The sequence below is a fragment of the Dasypus novemcinctus genome, chromosome 10 (genome assembly GCF_030445035.2).
Source record: "Dasypus novemcinctus isolate mDasNov1 chromosome 10, mDasNov1.1.hap2, whole genome shotgun sequence".
In the NCBI taxonomy this organism is placed as follows: Eukaryota; Metazoa; Chordata; class Mammalia; order Cingulata; family Dasypodidae; genus Dasypus; species Dasypus novemcinctus.
In genome coordinates this window covers 25,758,974-25,770,660 of record NC_080682.1, presented here as the reverse complement: position 1 = coordinate 25,770,660, position 11,687 = coordinate 25,758,974, and the positions used below count along the sequence as shown (strand labels likewise).

The 11,687-nt window shown below is 36.1% G+C and overlaps 1 non-coding gene across 1 annotated transcript; it reads left to right on the top strand.

Moving 5' to 3' along the window:
• The first annotated feature begins 9,863 nt into the window (after positions 1–9,863).
• LOC111759584 (small nucleolar RNA SNORA29) lies at positions 9,864–10,000 on the top strand. The gene has a single exon (XR_002793521.1). It is a non-coding gene; the product is annotated as a small nucleolar RNA SNORA29 (small nucleolar RNA).
• Positions 10,001–11,687: the final 1,687 nt, after the last annotated feature.

Sequence of the window (11,687 nt, the reverse complement as noted above, 5' to 3'; positions counted from 1 at the left end):
GGTCAAGTAAGCACAGGGCATATTGTAATACAAGGGCATTTATGGGCTTTAGTCACCAGTGAATTTCCTGCATAAACAGTTTATTACATCTACATCAATCAGGGATATTGCCATCAGCAATGAGTGATGCTTTATCCAATCAGTTGAATGCCTTAAAAGGAGAATTGATTTCAGCATTCAGAGACAATTTTCCAGCTCATCTTTGAACAGCTAACATCTCCTGGGAAACTCATCAAGATCCTTCATTGGACTTTCATTGGAGCCTCTGGTTTGTAACCAGCCCATGGAAACTGGACTTAAGGATCCCAAAGGTCATGTAAGAAACTCTTGTAAAATCTCATACTATTGAAAGATATCTCCTGTTGATTCTGTTTCCCAAGAAAATCCTAATACAGCTTGTTATGAGGAGTGGGGTAATGGCCACACTTTACCCAACTTCTTGGTATGAGTTTTAGCCCCCTCCCACCCCAGTACAGTGAAATTAAGACAACAACCTCCCTAACCTTTGGCATACAGGCTAAACCAGGCCAGCAATGAATTGACCATCTGGACTTCCTTAATCCGTTGGGGACAGGGCCACCCCTCTAAGACCTATGGAGCATTGATATCAACTTCCCTAATTCTTGAGGGATGTGCACCAACCTCTCTATACCCTGAGTTGGCAAAAATCTCCCCGAACATTGGGTGGGAACATCCACCCTTTGAATAGCTGGGGCAAACTAATCCTCTTTGTTCAAAGGCTTGCCCAATGGTAATTGTCTTGGTTCCACCATCATCAAGCATCTGGACTGTGATCATGTCCTAGACTTCACCCTGCAATACCATTGGGGTGATGGTAGACATTATAACACCAGTGAATTCCATGGGCATATATCCATTCCCACATATCATTTGTGGGAATAGGCACATTTGAAATTTGTTCCTTGATCAGAAGGAATGTTGTGTGTAATGCCACGGCAGTAGAAAAAATATTTGTAAGTCCATGGATGGTAGTTTTGGAAGAAGCATTACTTATAGGAAATGCAAACCCATATCCAGAGTATGTTGTCTATTCCAGTTAAAACAAAGTGCTGCCCCTTCCAAGGTGAAAGTGATTTGCTGTTGGCAGACTGAGCACTCAGCAGTGGCTGTAGCCAAGCAGCATTAGTGAGGGAAAGTCCATGTTGCTGAGCCCATGCATAAGCTCCATCCTTACCTCCATGACCAATTTGTTCATGAGTCCTTTGGGCGATGGAAGGAGTGGCTAGGGAAAGAGGCTGAGTGCTAGCCACAGAGTGGATCATCTTATCCACTTGATAATGAAAATCTTCCTCTGCTGAAGTCACCCTCTGGCAAACATTCATGTTAGGCACATATACTTTCATGTTTTTGCCCACTCAGGAAGGTGGATCCACATACTTCTTCCACAGACTTATTAATTCTGTCTCCCTAAAAAAAATTTCACTAATATAAGTGGGTACCAAAACAAGAGCAGTGTCTGCAACAGATCCAGGCTGCTTTGCAAGGTGCACAGTCACATGAGCCAAATGATCCAACAGATACAATGGTAATTGAATTATCAGTGGCAAATAGAGATGCCAGTTAGAAACTTTGGCAAGCCCCTATATGTGTACTTAGGATTTTGGAACAAAGTCCTGCCCTCCTCTGAAGATAACTACTCTCCTTTGAGAAACAGGTTTGGCCTTCTACTGAGTCTTAGTAAAAACTGAAGGCTTAACCAGGGGACACAATTTTACCATAAGACCTACATTGCCTGTCATGAACTGGGTTTGTTTGACCCACCAAACCATAACAGTGAGTATACACATCAGTACTGCATCATAAAGTGGAAGTGATACACATGAGATAGGGCCCAAGTGTGTCCTGAAGGCACAAGTAAGTTATATGAGGAATGCCAATGAACACCACTCCTACTACATTACTTAATCTTTTCCAGACCACAGCTATGGCCTCTGGAGAGTTCCTTACATTTAACTTATTGAGAAAGTGAACACTCTGGCCTAGTGTACAGATGGTTCTGTATGATATGAAGGTATCACCTTAAAATAGACAACAGCATCATTGTATACCCTTTCTGGGATGACCCTGAAGCACATTGGTGATTGGAAATCCTCCCAGTGGGCAGAGCTTAGATCAGCACACCTGGTTGTTCATTTTGCTTAGAAGGAGAAATGACTGGAGTGCATTTTTATATTGATTCATGGAGTGTTGCAATGTTTGGCTGGATGATCTGGGACTTGAACTTAAAGGGAAATTGTTGAAAAGGAGGTCTGGCAAATAAATATGTGGATAGATCTTTCTGAGTGGGCATAAAATAAAAAAAATCTTTGTGTCCCACATGAATACTCACCAGAAGGTGACTTCAGGAGAGGAAGATTTTAATAATAAAGTGGAAAAAATGACCTGTTCTGTGGAGAGCAGTCAGTTTCTTTCCCAAGCCATTCAGTCATTGCCAAATGTGCTCATGAACAAAATCACCATTGTGATATGGATGGAGTTTATGCATGGACTCAGAAACATGTACTTCCCTTCACCAACATGGCCAACATGGTTACAACCACTCCTAAGGATCCAATCTGCCAGCAGCAGGGATCTCCACAGAACACTCAATATAGCACATGATCAGCCTCCTACTTCATGGCAAGTTGATTATATTGGACTCCTTCCATCATGGAAGGGACAGCATTTTTTTAAAATGGAATATATACATACTTTGTATATGGGTTTGCCTTCACTGTATGGAATGATTCTTTCAAAGCTACCTTCCATGTACTTACCAAAAGCCTTATCCCACAGCATGGCATTCCACCCAGCATTACTTCTAAGCAAGGAATACACTTCATAGAAAATGCTGCATGGGAATGGGCATATACTCATGGTATTCACATGTCTTACTATGTTCCTCACCATCCTGAAGCAGCTGGATCGATAAAACAATAGAATGGCCTTTTAAAGACTCCATTAGGCCCCAAATAGTGGGTAATACCTTCCAGAGTTGGGGCAATGTTTTCCAGGAAGCTGAGTATGCACTAAATCAGCATTGATTCTATCGTGCTGTGTCTCCCATAGCCAGGATTCATGTTCCCAGGATTCCAGGGGGATGGAATGGGAATGGCATCACTCACTATTACCCCTAGTGATCATTACGAAAACTTTTGCTTTCTGTCCCTGCAAGCTTATGCTCTCCTGATTTACAGTTCTTAATTCTAAAAGGAGGAGTGCGTCCACCAGGGAACACAGCAATGATTACATTGAACTGAAAGTTAAGACTGCCACCTGACCATTATGTGCTCTTCATGACTCTGAATTAACAGGATAGAAAGGAAATACTGTACTGGCTGAGTTGATTGATTATGACTGTCAAGGGATAATAGGACTTTACCTACAAATGGAGGTAAAGAAGAGTTTGTCAGGAATACAAGAGATGCCCTACGGCCTGTCTTAGTACTACCATGCCCCATGATTAAAGTCAATGAGCAAGTCTAATCAGGCAGAACTAATGATGACCCAGAATCTTCAGGCATGAAGGTTTAGATTATCCTAACAGGCAAAGGACCAAGTGCTTGTTGAGGGAAAAGGGAACATGGAATGGATAGTGGAAGAAGGCAGTGATAAATATGTACTTTGACTCTGTAGCCAGAGAAACAAGGACTGTAATTGTCATGGATATTTCTTCCTTGTTTTGTTGTATGGTTGCACATATACATAAAATGAATATCTTTTTTTTCCATGTCCTTTCTTTTTATTATATGACATAAATTTTATTAGTTTCATGTTCATTTAAGGAGGCCAAGTTTAAGGGTGAATATTACTGAGGGACTTGCACCCTAATCTGATGGGACTTCATGCATTTCTGGTTGTACACAGGGTAGAGGGCTATTGTTAGGAGGAAAAATACATTTGTTTTTGTTTTTAATTAGAGATTAAGTATTGTATAAAGTGATCTGTATGGCTGCCAAGTTAACATTGAGTGGATATGGTTAGGCTGATGTGTCCACTTGGCCATATAATGGAGTCCAGGTCCTTTGTCAAGGAACCACTGGGGTAATTTTAATACAAGGGTATTTCATGGAGTTTAATCATCAGGTTTTTTTGTATATATAGCTGATTGTATTTGCAATCAACTGAGTGGTTTGCCATCACCAGTGACTGACATTTCATCCAATTAGTTGAAGGCCTTAAAAGGAGAAGTGATTTCAGCATTCAGGGTGATAGAATTCCCATCTCTAATAAAGAAAGCCAGCACCTCCTGGGGAACTCATCAGGAAACTTCATCAGAGTTCCTGGATTGCACCTATCCTATATATTTGGACTTGGGCATCAATGTTATAAAATCTCATACTATTTACACATACCTCCTTTCAGTTCTCTGTCTCTTGAGAACTCTGAGCAACACATTATTAATGTTAGAAACATCACTGATTTTGTGTATTGTTATTTTGCCCTCATTTTCAGAATTAGTTATTGTATCTTAGTGTTGTAGGGGATTTTCAGAACTTTCTATATAGGATCATGTTATCTGCAATCAGGGAAAATTGTGCTACATCCTTTCTAATTTGGATGCCTTTTAATTTTTTTTCTTACCAAATTACTCTGGCTAGAACACACACTTAAATTTTGAATAATACTTGAGACAGTGGTCATCCTTGTCTTACCTTAATATGATATCAGCTGTGGGATTTTCATAAATGAACTTCATGAGATAATTTCCTAATAATCCAAAATATTTCAGTGTTTTTACAGGAAGGGCACTGGATTTATCCAAATATTTTTTTTTCCTGAATCAATATATATGGTTATGTTTTAATTTTAGTTTTTTTAACTTCATTTATTAATGTGGTATATTACATTAATTTTCTTATATTGAGTCACTATTAAAAACTTGGAATAAATCTTTTATTCTCAGTTGATCCAGATGTATAATTCTTTTAACAAGCTCTTGAATTCCATTTGTCAGAGTTTTGTCAGTATTCATTTAAAATAATTTAGAAATTATTTTATTATGGCAAAGGGTTGTCAATGCAAAGTACCAGAAAGGAGTTACCTGTTATAAGAAGGATTTATTTGGGGCAAAGGCTTACAGTTTCAAAGCTGTGAAAAGTTCAAACAGGCACCATCAAACATACTTTCAAACCAAAGTTAGCAGCTGCATTTTGACGGTAGATGACCACCAATCTCTGCAGAGATTTCAGCTCAGTTGAGGACAGTCAGTCATGGGACTTGATTTGTTTCCAGGCCTCATACACAGGTCTTGGCTGCTTCACCCTCTTTCTGAGTTCAGCTGTTTGCTATCAGGCATATAGCAGGCCTTGTGTCCTTTTGAGCTACTCCTTGGACCCTGAATCTTGGGGCCTTCATGCTTAGGTGATCCTCTACTCCTCTCTCACAAGGCAGTATTAAATATGGCAGATTCCTTCTCCTGTGTCTGTCTCTCTCTGTCTTTCTGTTTATATCAGACCTAGGAATGGGCAGAAGACACACCCTGAGTTACAACTCACTAATATAGTTCAATCAGTAGCCCTAAAGAGATCTCATCAAGGTATTTAATCAAGGAAACTCAATCAAATTTAATGCAACCAAATAGTATCCTAACCACAGGAATAGATTTGTTTAACAATAATTCTAGGCTAAAACAGCAGACATTATTGATTAGAAAGGTTATGAATTCACAATTCTTAATAATAATTTTCTTATAGTATGTCACTGTATGTGCTAGATCCTGTAAGAGATCTATTGCAGTGTAATATTATTACAGTTCATCATCTTAGCTAATTTTTGCAATATAAAATGGGTTACACTGACTGGAAGAGGAAATTGGACCTCAGAGAAGTTAAGTACTAACCCATTTTTGAGCTTATCATATAAGTTTATATCATATCCTAAGGTTTCTTATACACTGTTAAAACATATATGTGTAAGTATTTTCTAAGGTATCATTTTTAATGAGAGTCCAAAGAACTGTATTCATTGATCAGAGATCAACATGTTTATTATACCTAAAATCTTTTTTTTTTTTTGAGGAAATCCTTTTATGCCCCTTGAGGCATCTCCTGTGGGTCACAACAACTAAATGAATATAATCTGTAAGTAGCTAAGTGTACATAGTCTTGTGAAAACTACATCTTCTCTTGTTCATCCACCCATAAGAGGAACTTCAGATAATTTGCAGAATGTTTTGGGAGATACAATTAATGTAAAATATTAAAAACAAATATGAAATGAAATCTTAAGTACTAAACCTTTGAGTTTCTGCCTATTGTATAAGTGACTAGAAATTGTTCCATCAAACCTGATTCATGTAGAGTTCTACAAAAGAATTGGAGCCCCACACTTATTGGAAAACAATAAAGAAAAAAGAAAATGTAAAGTTTATGTATTAGTGGTAAATAAAAGTACTAAATTAGTTGGATGCTTTCATTTTTCTATGGAAGATGACTGTTCAACATAAGAACAATGAAAGTGGGTCCAAACTTACTGGTCATGAAAATTTATCAATAGAGGGCAAGAAACCTTCTGCTATCTGGTAACTTACATTTGATAAAATGAGTAAAATAATCATTCTTTTAAGTTTAGTTTGCCAGTTATTGAATCTAAAAGACATAGCATGTTACTCTGTTTCATATTCTCTTAATAGTAGTCTCTTTGATTCATAGTCTCTTTCTTTTAGCCTAATGACTTAAAATATTCATATAAAACAGGAATCATGTTTTGTTTCCTTTCTTCTTGTATGAATGGATCCTTCTTGAGTTTATTAGTTATTCTTGTGTCTGTATAAGTAGTTTGTGTGTGTTTAGGAATTTGTCCATTTCATTTTTTATCTAATATTTTGGTGTACAGTGGTTCATAGTATTCTTTCATAATCCTTTCTATTTCAGTGGTGTCAGTAGTCATGTTTCCATTTCACTTCTGATTTTAGATACCCCAAATATATTAGTAGATTTTCTATCATGGAATATAATCAAACTAAAATATTTTACCTTAATAAATTCCTTCTTTAACAAGCATTTCCTTAGGTAAATCTAAGCTTTAGGACCTGTATCATTTTCCATCTTTTGAAGCACTTCCTTATTGTTTCTTGCAAATCAGCTCTATTAAATCCCTCAATTTTTGTTTGAAAAAGTAGAATAAAGAAGGAAGCCATTATTTCTCCTTTACTTATGAAATTGAAATTTGTTCTATACAAAATTTTTATTTATTTATTTTTATTTCAACACTTTATATCACCTCTATCTCATCTTGCATGATTTCTAAGGAGAAGTCTAATGTAATTCCTAATCTTGTTCTTTTATAGTTAAGTTGTTTTACAACTCTGAATTTTTTTCAAGATTTTATCTTTGTCTTTGATTTTACCATAGTCTTTGAGTTTGGATTAAGACATAGAATTTTTGTTTGATTGTTGTTTTTTATTTTATTTTATTTTATTTTATTTTATTATATTTTGTGTTCTCTCAGGTTCCTTGATGTGTGGTTTGGTGTTCGTCAATAATTTTCTAAAATTATGAACCACTAGTTCTTCAAATGTTTCTTTTTTTTATTTTTTTTATTTTTTTTATTTTATTGACTTTGTAATAATATTACATTAAAAATATATATGTGAGGTCCCATTCATCCCCACCCCCCACCCCACCTCTCCCCCCCACCCCAGCAAAACTCCCTCCCATCATCATGACACATCCATTGGATTTGGTAAGTACATCTTTGGGCACCTCTGCAACTCATAGTCAATGGTCCACATCATGGCCCATACTCTCCCCCATTCCATCCAGTGGGCCCTGTGAGGATATACAATGACCGGTGATTGCCTCTGAAGCATCATCCAGGGCAGCTCCATGTCCCAAAGATGCCTCCACCTCTCATCTCTTCCTGCCTTTCCCCATACCCATCAGCCACCATGTCCACTTTTCCCAATCCAATGCCACCTCTTCTATGTGGACATTGGATTGGTTGTGTCCATTGCACCTCTATGTCAAGAGGAGGCTCAGATTCCACATGGATGCTGGATGCAATCCTCCCACTTTCAGTTGTGATCACTCTAGGCTCCATGGTGTGGTGGTTGTCCTTCTTCAACTCCATCTTAGCTGAGTGTGGTAAGTCCAATAAAACAGATTGTAGGTGCTGGAGTCTGTTGAGGCTCAGGACCTGGCTATCACATTGTCAGTCCAGAGATTCAAATCCCCTAAATATATCTTAAACCCCAACATTAACTGCACCTCCAGCACATTAGCATGAAAGTCTTATGGAGGGAGATCCCATCTGAGTCCAGATTCATCACACATAAACACCATTTCCAAAGAGGGGCCATCTGCCCTGGTAGTTAACCCCATCGGCCATGACCATAACTCCCATGGGTCTCTTTAGCCCTCAAAGGAACCAATATCTGGGGGTTATATCTGCTTTATCTGTCTCTCTGACTCTGCTCAGTTGTGCATGAGGGCAATCCTTCTGCCAGCCTCCAGACTCTTTTTTAGAAACTCGTAGCCATATAAACTAATTTCTCCTTTCCATTTCCCCCTTACTTTAGGTCAAACAGCATTTTAAAGTCATGTTATTTTATGTAGACAGGGATATTCTGCTGATCCGCATTGAACCTTCCGTATAAGGTCATTTTCCAGTTGCATCATCAGTTGGTAGTTGATAGTGGTCCCTCGGTGCCAGGGAGGCTCATCCCCGGGTGTCATGTCCCACACTGGGGGGAAGGCATTGCATTTACATGCTGAGTTTGGCTTTGAGACTGGCCACATTCAAATGTTTCTTTTGTTCCTTTCTGTTTCTTCTTCTAGACTTTCTTATGACATTTGTTACACGTTATCCACTATTCTTGGATATTCCATTCCAGTTTTCACTCTTTTTCTTTCTTTTTGCACTTCAGTTTGGAAAGTTTATATTGACATATCTTCAAGCTCACTGGTGCTTTACTGGACTGTGTCCATTCCTCTTATGACTTCATTAAAAACATCTTTTATTTCAGTTAAAGTGTTTGCTATCTACCATTTCCTTATTCTTTCTTAGAGTCCCTAACTCAACATTTGTATTTCACATCTGTATCTGCATGTTGTTCAGTTTTTCCATTAGAGTTCTTAGCATATCATACTTACTTTAAATTCCTTTTCTGATAATTCCAACATCTCTGCCATATCTGCATATGGTTCTGATACTTTTCCTGATGTTTAGACTGTGATTTAGCTTTCGGTTTGTGATTTATGGTTGAAACCCAGACATACTGTATCAGAATAAACTGGGGTAACTCAAAATTAGTGTGAAGTCTTAGGTTTTTCTGGATAGAGTTCATCTGTGTTTACTGTTTCCTGTAGCTGTAAGTTTCATTGGACAGTTTCTTTTAATATCCTCATTTTCATCCTCACTGCTTTCTATGGATTTCCTTAGAGAATTCTTAAATTTTATGTGTCTTGCAATTATTTTTGTTGTAACCCTTTCCTTATTCCATGAGATAAAGAGAGGATGCTTTACTCACAGTCATGGAAAGAGCATTCATCTCATACATCTCCTATAAATAGAATCAGACTTCAGGCTTGGGAGTGACAGCAGGTAACTCATGTGATGGGATCTATCTGTGTGAATGTACATGTATACATATTATACAGGTGCATTGTCATTGAGCAGTAATATTTTGAGAGCTATGTTTTCCTCTGAGAAGTAGGCCTCAATTGTGAACTAAAATAACTCAGGAAACCATGCTGTAAACAGTTGTGTTGTCATCCAGTCTTTGTTGTTCCATTTATAGAGAACAGGCAGAGTAACTTTGGCATAATTCTTAGGACCCAAGAAATTTTGGAATGGTAATTGAACATGGGCTTCAAATTAAAATCATTTGCTGCTTTTAATTTTAATAAAAGAGACAGTCTTTTCCCAGTTGACTATCAATTTTTCTCTAAATAGATTTTAGTGGCTATACTTATGGGATAAATGAAAATTGCCATGATCTGAAGAGGGAGGATTTTGTATGTGTGTACAGCCATATGAAACGTATGGACAGAAAACTATACCTATGATGTTTGTATATATATATATTAAATTTGATAAAACAAAATGTTTGAATAGTAAATTTGTGTTTAAAAAAGAAAGAGAGAAAGGGACAGTCTGTCCTATGAAGACTGCCATTGTCTTCTTCTCACTGGTTATGAAAGTCCCAGCTGGCATCTTCTTCCAATATAAACTAACTAAATATTGATCAAATTTTGGCTTGTGTTAGGATTTATTTAAAGATACATAAATTTATATACACATCCTATGTAAAGATAATTTTCTTTTCTTTTTGTTTACTTGTGGAAAACACCATAATACTTCATCATCGACAAGATTACTATCATACTTATTTTTCATATTTGTATTTTTCTTTGGTTAATAAGCAACCTTTTCCAAATTGTTACTTAAAAAATAGTTTTGTTGAAAATTATATTTCTAGGTTTATTTGCAAAGTGCTTTAATGTAAACATTAAATATGACTTAATGATTTACAAATATATTCATTCTCAAATTATGCATTTACTGAATAGTTAGGATAGAGAACTAAGTATAAAATGAGTTATATTTAACTATGGCGATTAATTGGATTGAACTGTTTAGAAAATTTTGATATCTCATATATCGCAATTAAACCTCCTATGAAAAGAATCAGTATTCAGTCTTTGGAATGAGTGAGTAAGCTCTGTGTGTGCATGCATATGTATACATATTGTACATTTGCTTTTAAATTTCCTTTTTCTCCTCTTAACTACTTTACAGGGATCTCACTATGGAAGACTTTTCTTCACAATTTAAAAAGATATTTTTTAATATAATTTTAATATAATGTTTTAATATAAGAAAAACATTAAATATGATAATGCATTATTGTATGGATATATTATCATATAATATATAAGGAAAAACTTATTAAATATGATAATACATTATAATATGAATATATTATCTATCAATTCACTCTCCCTTTACATAGCTTATGTAAGATTTTTCATTCCAATCAGAGAATATGATAAAGGATGTTTGCTTTGAAGATTTTTTTCTCATCATTATTTGAGACTTGAAATGGATTATCTTTCATTCATTTCTGTTTTTACCAGAGGATTTATTCATTTATTCTTACTACCATCCTTAGTTTTTAATAATTTTTTGAAATATCATGGTTTTTACAATTTATTTATATTTAACCTGGTTCAAATTTTAGGTGTTATTTATATTTATGTTTTACAACTGCTCTGCTTATGTCTTCTTATATGGAAACTTCATGTTACTTGCACGCTTATTTATTTAAAGTTTAAAATTTAGTAGCTTGTTATATTTAAGTCAATAATATTTTCTTGCTCTTTGGTCTGTAGGACCAAATAAATGACAGACTGTATTTGCTGATCATAAGAAGCAGTAATATCCTTAACTTGCATACAATTATGCTTGAATACTCACAGTAACTATTCTCAGTATGGTCTTCATATTTGACTCCAATATCTCCCATTCTTTTTTTAACTTCCCTTTTGGACTATCCCTAAAGCCTTTCTGTAATACTGAATGTTCCAGTACGAAGCACGCACTAATTCGCCTCTTCACTCTTTCTCTTTGCCTGACTTTCACAATATTCTTACTCTCTCACATTCCACATGATCAACTCTTTGGTTGAAATTTACCAGATACTATTTCCTTTTGATAAATAGTTCTCAATTTAATATGTTTAA